Consider the following 9,567-nt stretch of genomic DNA (forward strand, 5'->3'; position numbering starts at 1 on the left):
TTTGAATCCACAAAGTATATTCCTAGGTACTGAAGATATTTGGCAGCAAAAAAGACTTTGGTGCTGGAGGAGAGGAGAGGAGAGGAGAGGAGAGGAGAGGAGAGGAGAGGAGAGGAGAGGAGAGGAGAGACGTATAATTACATTTATTTTGCTATTTTTCCTGAGTAGATGGTTAAGAGAAATCTGGATAGAATTGATTGTTAAACTTAGTATTGCAGAAGATTACAGTATCAGAACTCTACTACTTATAGAAATTATTTTGAAATTTTGTTCAGACTACCATTCTACTTACAGATTTAAAAATATAAATGAATTATTATAATTTCAACAATCTGTCATTAAAACCAGCACTGCCTATTTTCTGCCTCAAAAGAAAGTAATCTCAGAAATCAAATGCTGCCTATTTAACCATCTACCATGTAAAAGCTTAACAGTGTTTCAGTACTCAAACACAGTATTTCTTTGCAAGTTTTTAGGATTTTGTTCCTTAATCCAATTTCAGTGGGTTACAATTTATGTTACATACGTAAATTTCACGTCACATGGAAAAGGCAGAACACATAGGAGGAAACCGTCTTTCTCAGTATAAAACAAAGGAGCACATATAATCATGTGTTGCATATACTTATCTTGTGTACACTGAGAAAAATAGAGCTCAAAGGAGCCAGAGTATGATGATTTGTATGGTCATTATCTAAACTATAAATTATATGTCGTGTCAAAATAGCCACTGAACTTAAAGCAGCATTAAAAAACTTCAGCTCTGATTCCAAATTTTTTGTAAGTAAAGTGAAAAGTGTTCATTTCCAGATAACCTGGATTTTTACATATCAACAGTGAAGTACACCTCAGTTGGAAAACAAGCAATCTCACAGGGAAACTGAGGCCTACTTAGATGAAATGTACAAGCATCTAAAATTCATGATATACATAACTATCTTGTATTGGAATTATAGTACCATACTTTCAATAAATTCTACTTTTTTTACACATCGTGTTTTCTTAAATGGAAAAAATCAAGGGTGCTCTAAGAATTGTAGTTTTAATTAGGAATTCTCTTCTGCTTATCAGAAAATGAGTTTTGATAGTATGAAGGCCGTTTTGAAAATAACGCCTCCTACTTCATTATGTTGGACCACATTGGGTTGAAACCTCCCCAACAATAATCCATTCCATTTTGTTGCTGTGTGACAGATGGCAGCAGAGGGACAATCTGACAAAATGGTGTTTGACTGGAAGTGTGTATGAAGTAAAGGTGTGTCATTCAGTTCCTCCATTTGGAAAAAATGGCACCCATTGACATTCACCAATACCTGGAGACCAAACAATGACATGAAAGACAAGCCACATTCTGGACAGCCATGCATATTTTACAAGCACAGCGTACAGATTTGTTCATTGCTGATGAAAATGCAAAGCTACTGATGGTAACTATGTTGAAAAATAGTGTTTTGTAGTTGAGAATTCGCTCTATCAAATAGTGTTATTGTGCTCTTGGTATTTGCTGTGTTCTTCATGGAAATAAACAGGAGGCATTACTTTTGGAGTGACCTCCATACGATGAAAGCCAGCTTTTATCTTCTCAGTCAAATGGATTTCAGTTAAGCAGATGGCTCCTACTATGTTGTTTAGTGGCAAGATTGCAATCCAGAAGAAATATATCAACGAAAAGAAAGAGATAACACAAAACTAAATAAGTTAGTTATATATCAGTATTACAATATGAAACAGTAGTTTGTTCTGTTGCACAGTATCTACTACAGCGGCTTTGGCTGCTAAATACTGCTTAATACAAATAGTAAGAATGAGAAAGTGAAGTAGTTGTGCTAAGAACATACTGGGATTTCACAGTATCAATACGGAGACTTTGCACAATCTCAGGATTTGTTAACACGTAGTAATCTCACAGATATATATACGAAAGAAAACCATGGCATGGAGACTACACTGATGTACCATTTACTTTCTAAAGCAGAAAATAAAAAAAATTTCTGTCCCTCAACACTAATTATATACCCTACGGATCTTCCACTGTCTATATCAACTTCATTTCTTCGTAAAATTTTGAGTCCCAGGTATCGACTGCTAAACTGTTCCTCAAAAAATGCTGAATTCAATTTTATTAACAATATTGACTCACATCTAAACTGTCTCGTGCACCATACCTCACTGTAATTCATCACCGCTGGTTTAAATGTTTTCTATATATTTACTGCAATAAAAATTCCATTGCAATTAAGAACATTTCAATATTACACTCAAAATCATCAGTTTTAATTGTTATCTGGGAAATACAGGCTGTTAATTCTGTATGATAAGCTTTTACATAGCCTAAACAATTTATTATAATGAATGTTTCAATAGGTATGTGATATTGTTTTTAATGGTATTAAATTATTCAAATTTATCGTAGTCAACATGACCTTAATTTATTGTAATGCATTATTATAAGGTAATTGCTTTCCATATATTCAGTATACATCTTGATTGCTGATTACATTCAGTAGCTTTTCTATTTCCCATGGAGCCTGGCACAGCTAAAGCAGTAATTGCAAGTGCTAATGCAGTGTTCTTAGACAGTTCATTCCTACATTTTAAGAGAGCGTGGAAATGTTTTCTTCCCTACCATTTTGTCCCTTTTTTCCACAGTAGAAAAAAATACTTTGGTTTAGGCCTAAGAAAACTTTTCTTTACTTTGGTATTGTGATAGCATATCGTAAAATATTTCATAAAGGTATGAAACAGAAGGACAACAACTGACAACAACTTGGAAGACACCTTCCACCCCGTCAGAAATTAAAAATCTGCTACCGAGTCTTATTCTGAACTGAATCTAAATTATATGATTCAAGGATTGGATAACCAGATTGATCTCCTGGTGACATGTATGAACTTTTTATTATTTTATATCAGTATCACATCATATGACTCCAAAAAAAATTGTACTTCTCACTGAAATATCCTCTGCTGGTACAGGAGCAGAATATTTGACTTATGGTAGCTTCTTCAAGTAATTTATTAGATCCAATATCATATTCTGAAAAAAAAATAGTGTTCTCATCTGATTAAGTTTTCTGTAATAAGGAGAAAAATTGTTATGTACTTAAGAAAATATTAGAGTTTGGTACATTACATGCAGCTACTTAAGGGATTAACAGCCTCTGCTTAATTTAACTTTGGATTGTCCTTAAAGTCTAGATTAATAATGAGACATCATTTTACTTTTAACAGTAGCAATATAAGGTAGATTAAGGCCACGGTTCTTCAAGAACTCATGACAAAGACCATATGGTCTACTCAAAACTAGTGAGATAACCTATGTACAGATGTCAAATTGTGGTTGACAGGAAAGCTGTAGGTCGTAGTCTAGCCTCAGTTACAGTGGCATAAGAACCTTATGTTTATATCTATTATGTTAATTTAAAAGCTGAAAACATCTCTTCTCAAGCTGTAGTTACGGATAACTTCCATTTTTCACATAGCTATAGTTTTCTTCCATTAGAGTTATCCTTTTGATACAGGACACAGCAAGAACAGCATACAGTCGAGAAAGAGATTACAAACCTAAGCAGGAAGTATAGCATTTCCACATCAAATATTGAGTTTCTATTATCCTACCATTCTCAAGAATTTACCAGTGCATGGAAAAGATTTTAAGTCACGTATCTGCCTCAGGGATTGACACTGACAAACTTAAAAGTATTAAAACTACAGCTACAGGATGGGCCACTTCTGTTTCTGGCACACCTCTGGAGGTGATGGCTCAAGGCACTAGGTTCTTGCACCTCTTCCTACTTCATTCTTTCATTTCTCAGGTTCAGAAAACTGCACTGTGGCTACTTTCTTTAAATGTCTCTGTGAAAGAGATGTATGATTCCTTGATAGCACGTGGAGGACTTAGATTTTAAAGGAATGGAAATTTAAATGCATTGAAGATGTAAATAGAATGCCAAACTACCAATAGACATATGAAAATGCAATTCAATAAATTTCATTCTGAATTGGCTCCAAAGCATTCAGATGCATCTGTAATCCTAGCAGGCAAAGTTCATTTGAGAGCACAGATATAATGCTACTTTTATAGAATAACAACTCGGACATCAAAAGCATTAAAACCATTTAGCATAGAACTTGAGGAAATTTTTACAGAACAAATTTCAGCATTATATAATTTATCTTAGCTTTGCTACTTCCAGAATCTGAACAGATTTGGAATACATAAGCTCAGTTTTTCCAGAACTTCACTAAATATCAAACTTGCTGCCATGTGAGAGTTACAAATATCAAATCAGACCATTTAACTCTTACACTGACACTTAAGAGAACAGCTGTTCTCTCTCATCTATGCTAAGAACCCAATGATTAAGATTACTTTGCCATAACCATAGAAGCATTTTTCGATACATATGCTGTTTCTTGCCAGCTTGATTTAAACTAATAACAAACACGTCTTTATTTGCTACATGCTATTCCTAGCACTACAAACTTTGTAAGCAATATATTCTGAAAACAAACAAAAAAATACACACACACACACACACAAAAATCAGGTAGTGAATATACCAATATTTTCCCTAATTTTTTCCATTGCTATATTGTTTGACTTAAAGTGAGGTCACTACTTGCTAGGACTCTAGTTTATTCTCTGCTTAACCTATATAAAGAAAATACCAAAGCTTAGTAACAAGCACAGTACATTTGTCACAGGTTTTGATAACATCTAACAATTATTCTTTAAAAAAAAAAAAAAAAAAAAAAAAAAAAAACACTGATTTGCTATGAATTTAACCTTCTTGATACTTAAAAGCAATTTATAAAATCACAAACAAAATCTCTACACACAGAACACTTGAAGTCTGAATGAAAGTGAACGTTTCACAAATAGGCTGCAGATTAAATTTGAATGACTGCTGATTTTTTCTGCTGATAGTACTTAAAGTTCTTGTTAGTATTTTTATGGATGAATTTTATTAGTTCTTAAATTCCTTTCCACTGTGGATCTGCTTTTGAGACTTTGTTCATTACTTAATTTGCCTTAAATCCTGACCCATAGGCTACTTGGAAAATTATTGCCCTTTATGCCCTTTTATTATTAATTTTCTAGGTAGCACTGAAAGAATAAAAAGTCATCATGAAAAGAAATTACACAAAGGTCAACTGTAATGATGGCTTTTATCCGTCCACAGTATTTGTTTCAAGTTAATTTCAATTAAACTAGATACTAAGAAGGTGATCTGAAAATACTTTTCCAATGTTGAGAATTATACTGAATAATTAAAATGATAATAGTTGACTTTTTTGTTTCTTTGTTTGTTGGCATTTTCAATCTTTCACTTAGGGAAATAACTTCTAACAAAACTTACCAGATTAATCATTTTTCTATTACTGGGAAAACAAAACAAACAAACAAAAAAAACCCCACCTCTAGAAGCAAAATCAATATCCCATGACAGAAGCAAAGAACATGACTAGTAGATTTGTTATAGGAAACGGTTCACAAACAAAGAGGGAAAAGACATTTGTTAAAAGTAAAAAATGAGTAACTTTTAATGAGTATTCTTTGCTAGATAGTACTGAATAAGTTCTAAATTAATGGCATTTAAAGTTGTCATCTTAGTATCATTTTTCATTTCTGTTAGTCAATATATTTGGTTAGTGAAAAAGGACCAAAAATGACTTTCCACTCTTTCCCTTTTAGAATGAACGTTCTTTCCCAAAAAGCTCTTGCTATTGTAGGTATATACACGACAAAGATGATTTACTGGTATCACTGAGATATTTTTTATTACAGTCTGCTCTACAGTGTGTGCCTGCAACATGTAAGGGCTGCTCTGAAAGAACTGCCTCTTATTTTATTATGTTGCCCCACAATATTAGAGGCAGATATTGGTGACATGGCAATAGAGGTTGAATTTTTTCACAAGTATCCCATTATATTTCATTGCCATGTGATGGCAGCAAGAGGGCCAGTCTGACAAAATGGCATCTAACAAGAAAAAGTATATGAAGCAAAGGTTTGTCACTGAATTCCTCCATGCGGGGAAAAAGTTGCACCCACTGACATTCACTGACACTTGCTGAACATTTATGGAAACCAAACAAAGGACGTGAGCACAGTGAGGTGGTGGGCAGTGTGTTTTAGCAATAGCGCCATCATGGGAGCTGTAAAACACTGGGTCATCTCTACTGGTGTGGACATTACAAGGTTCTTGTTCATTGTAGGTGAAAATGCACACCTAATGGTGATGACTATGCTGAAAAACTAGTGTTTTGCAGCTGAGAATTTGCTCTATTGAAGATTTTAATGCTCTTTGTCACAGTCTCCACAGAAATAAATGGAAGGCATTACTTTCAGAACATTCTATGTACTGATTTGACTACAGGGGCTCATTGCTGGCTTATGTTCAGTCTAGTAACAAAAAACATTCATTTAATAATCAGAAAACAGTTTATATAATTGCTATTAGCGTACAGTAAATCTCTAGCAGAATATTTGTGTCTTCAATTAGAAGACTGTGTTCTTCAAGTCTGTGTACAATACAAATGATTATGCTGTAATATGGTGTAATTTTATTAATATGGAAACTCTTAGGAATACAGAAACTTCTGTTTCTCTAGTACCAAAACACAGTACAGCAAACAGTGCTGTCCTTCAGCTTTGAGTTAATATCCCAATAAGAGGCACGATGCCTATACTTCAGTGTCTCACTGCCAGCATTTCAGGTCCTAAGTAAGACCACAGAATTCTGTAGCATACATCACAACTTTTCATCCTACCATGAGCACAATTACAGCTTTTCTCACATGGCTATCGGTGCATGCAAGACTCTTGCTGAGATCTAACTAGTACTTTGTAATTCCTTTAATTTGATTTTATGCATCTGGGATTCACGCCAGTATCCTGTTCCTTCTGTCAAGTGTTGACACCTTAATTCTTTTTGTTGCTCAGTGTTCTCGAACCTTATATGTGGTCATCGTATTCTAGCACTTATTCCTTTTTTATTTCTCAAAAAATTCTGCATTTATCTCAATTTAATTTTGATTTCTATACAACAAGGACATCAGCTTTTACCTTTACTTTCTGGAGAAAAAGAATGGCACTCTAACTTGAAACAAAAGAGAAGGAAGTGAACTTTCACTCCTAAGTCATCTATAGTGGCTATGAATTGGACTTTTCTAATGTAAAATTGAGACAACAGTATCAACAAATAAAACAAATCTTATTTATTTCTACTTTTACACACACATAGGAATTTCCTTGTGCAAGCAGCACTTGTACATGGAAAGTGCTCCAAGTTAACCAGCTGTGCATTGAAAGACAACTGAATATCCACTAGGCTGCACTGTACTATAGTGCAATGGTTTGCAAGCTATTACAAGTGTCTGTTGGTTTGGTTTTTTTTTTTTCCTCAAATCTATGAGCAAGTCTTAAAATTAACAGCAGAAATAAGAGCAAAAAAACCCATCCCTACTACTGGGGAACAGTTTTACTCTTATTTACGCTACAGTAAAATGCTACTGAAATACCAGAATTACTGTATTTAACTTTCATCAGTTCAATGCAAAAAACAGAGATTCTCTGAAGGTTGTGACCTGAGAGAAATAATCGTCTTCAATTACCCAACATATCACCGAAATCAACAAGGCACAATACAGACTCAGTGACTGCACATTCAAAGCAACTACAGGGCTCTAAAAAAAAAAAAAAAAAAAAAAAAAAAAAGCCTCTGATTTATGTTTGCTTCTCATATTAAATGTAGCATTCAACAGCTGAAGAAAACCTTTTACAATTGAGTGAAATGCCTCCAGAGAACCTCAGATGGAGCTTTAAGGAGAGAAAAGGAAAAGGAAAGGGAGGTTTATGAAGGACTATTTTGATTAAAAATGAAATCTTCAAGAGGAAATTAAGACACAGAAATTACAGGCATTTATATTTTGTCACTAGCTCATACGAATTATATAAGTTATGCTGTCAGAAAATAAATAATAGAAAATTCAAAATATAATGGTTTAAAAGCGCTTAGTTAAGAAACATTAAGGCACCTCCTGTGATGAACACCTGCTAGAGTCTTTGCACAGTTTCTGAACACTTGAGTTTAGAAACATAGTTTTTATGATAATTAAACTTTGGTTTGGGGAAGCAGGTGTGAAACTGGTACCATCCGAGATTTTTTGGCTGTGTTTTCTTAAACAAATAATACACCACTTTACAGACAAGGAAAGTAATTTCAGTTTAAGAAATAGGTGTCTCACCAGTGATGTTGAGAGAAGGGACATAAAAAGGTCACATAAATATGGAGATTTGTTTTGAATCACTCTTTTCATTGTCATAACAAAGGATATTACCGTTACAAGGCAAGATTAAGCATATGCAGCAATGTCAAAACTATCAGATGTAAAATACTGCCCTAATCTTTGATTCCCTTCTTGAACTTTCGTATGACTGAGTAAAAACTGCATAATTAGATTCCGTGACTTAGAATTTCTTAAGGGTATAATTAACAACCAAATACAAAACATACTAAGTTTATAGACACCAGAAGTATTTCCAAGTAATAATGCTATCTCTTTGATTTAAATTGGCCAGGCTGCTGAACTACTGAGAACTGAGCCCACAAGGAGAGAGCACAGGTAGAGAAAGAGGAGACAGTGTGGCTGTGTGACAGTAACAGCCTGTGTCCTTTCACAGCAAAAGACAGATGCGAGCTTATCTTAACAGTAAAGACTTCAGATATTTTTCTTCCAGTAATTGCTTTTCTAAGATTTCACAAAAGTTAGAGGAGGAAAAACTAGGTGAGGTTTTTTTTACATTAAAGGAACTGAAGCATGATAAACAAGTAGGGAGTTTTTCCTTCTTATATCACAATGACTGACTTCTCAATGGATGCTAATACAAATCATTTGAACTAGACAGATATTATGTAGGTTCACAGTGCTATCTATGAGAGTCATCACTAACAAGTTTTAATTACTTGTTTTCCCTTAAGAATCCATTTCACAAACTGAATAGATGGGGATGAAGGAATCAGGGTTGAGCTTCTACTCTGAGCCACAGGGCTTTTTGTAAAGCTGGGTTGGGCATGTAAGCTTGCCTATTCTAAATTATGTAGGGGATTATGATTTAGATAATGGCCGTGTTTATTTTATCAGGAGAAAGCTTCTACATGTTTGCAATATTACAAACATGGCTGTGTAAGTCCCCTAGCATTTTTGAGATTTCTCTACAGCACAGCGTTTGGACTCCCTGTAAGGATATTTCTTTTGAGGAGCAGCAGAAGCAGGGCAGCTCTTAGAAGGTGACCATGAGGAACTGAAGGTGACCCAAGCACAGGCTGTGTCTTCTCCAACGCTTGCTGTCTCGCAGAGCCTGGGATGGGCAGGCAGCTTTGGATGTGGCAAAAGGATGGACCAGAGTTGTCCAGGGAAACAAGGCAGGGCTAGAAACAAGGCTACAGCATAAGTGTAACATCCACAGAGAAGCAAAGACAAGTGCAGCTCAAGAAGGGCCAGATCCCTAACCTAGAGCTCAAATGGATATCCCATACCAAGGGCAGGATGTATGGAAGG

The sequence above is a fragment of the Tympanuchus pallidicinctus genome, unplaced genomic scaffold (genome assembly GCF_026119805.1).
Source record: "Tympanuchus pallidicinctus isolate F22 unplaced genomic scaffold, pur_lepc_1.0 scaffold7, whole genome shotgun sequence".
NCBI lineage: Eukaryota > Metazoa > Chordata > Aves > Galliformes > Phasianidae > Tympanuchus > Tympanuchus pallidicinctus.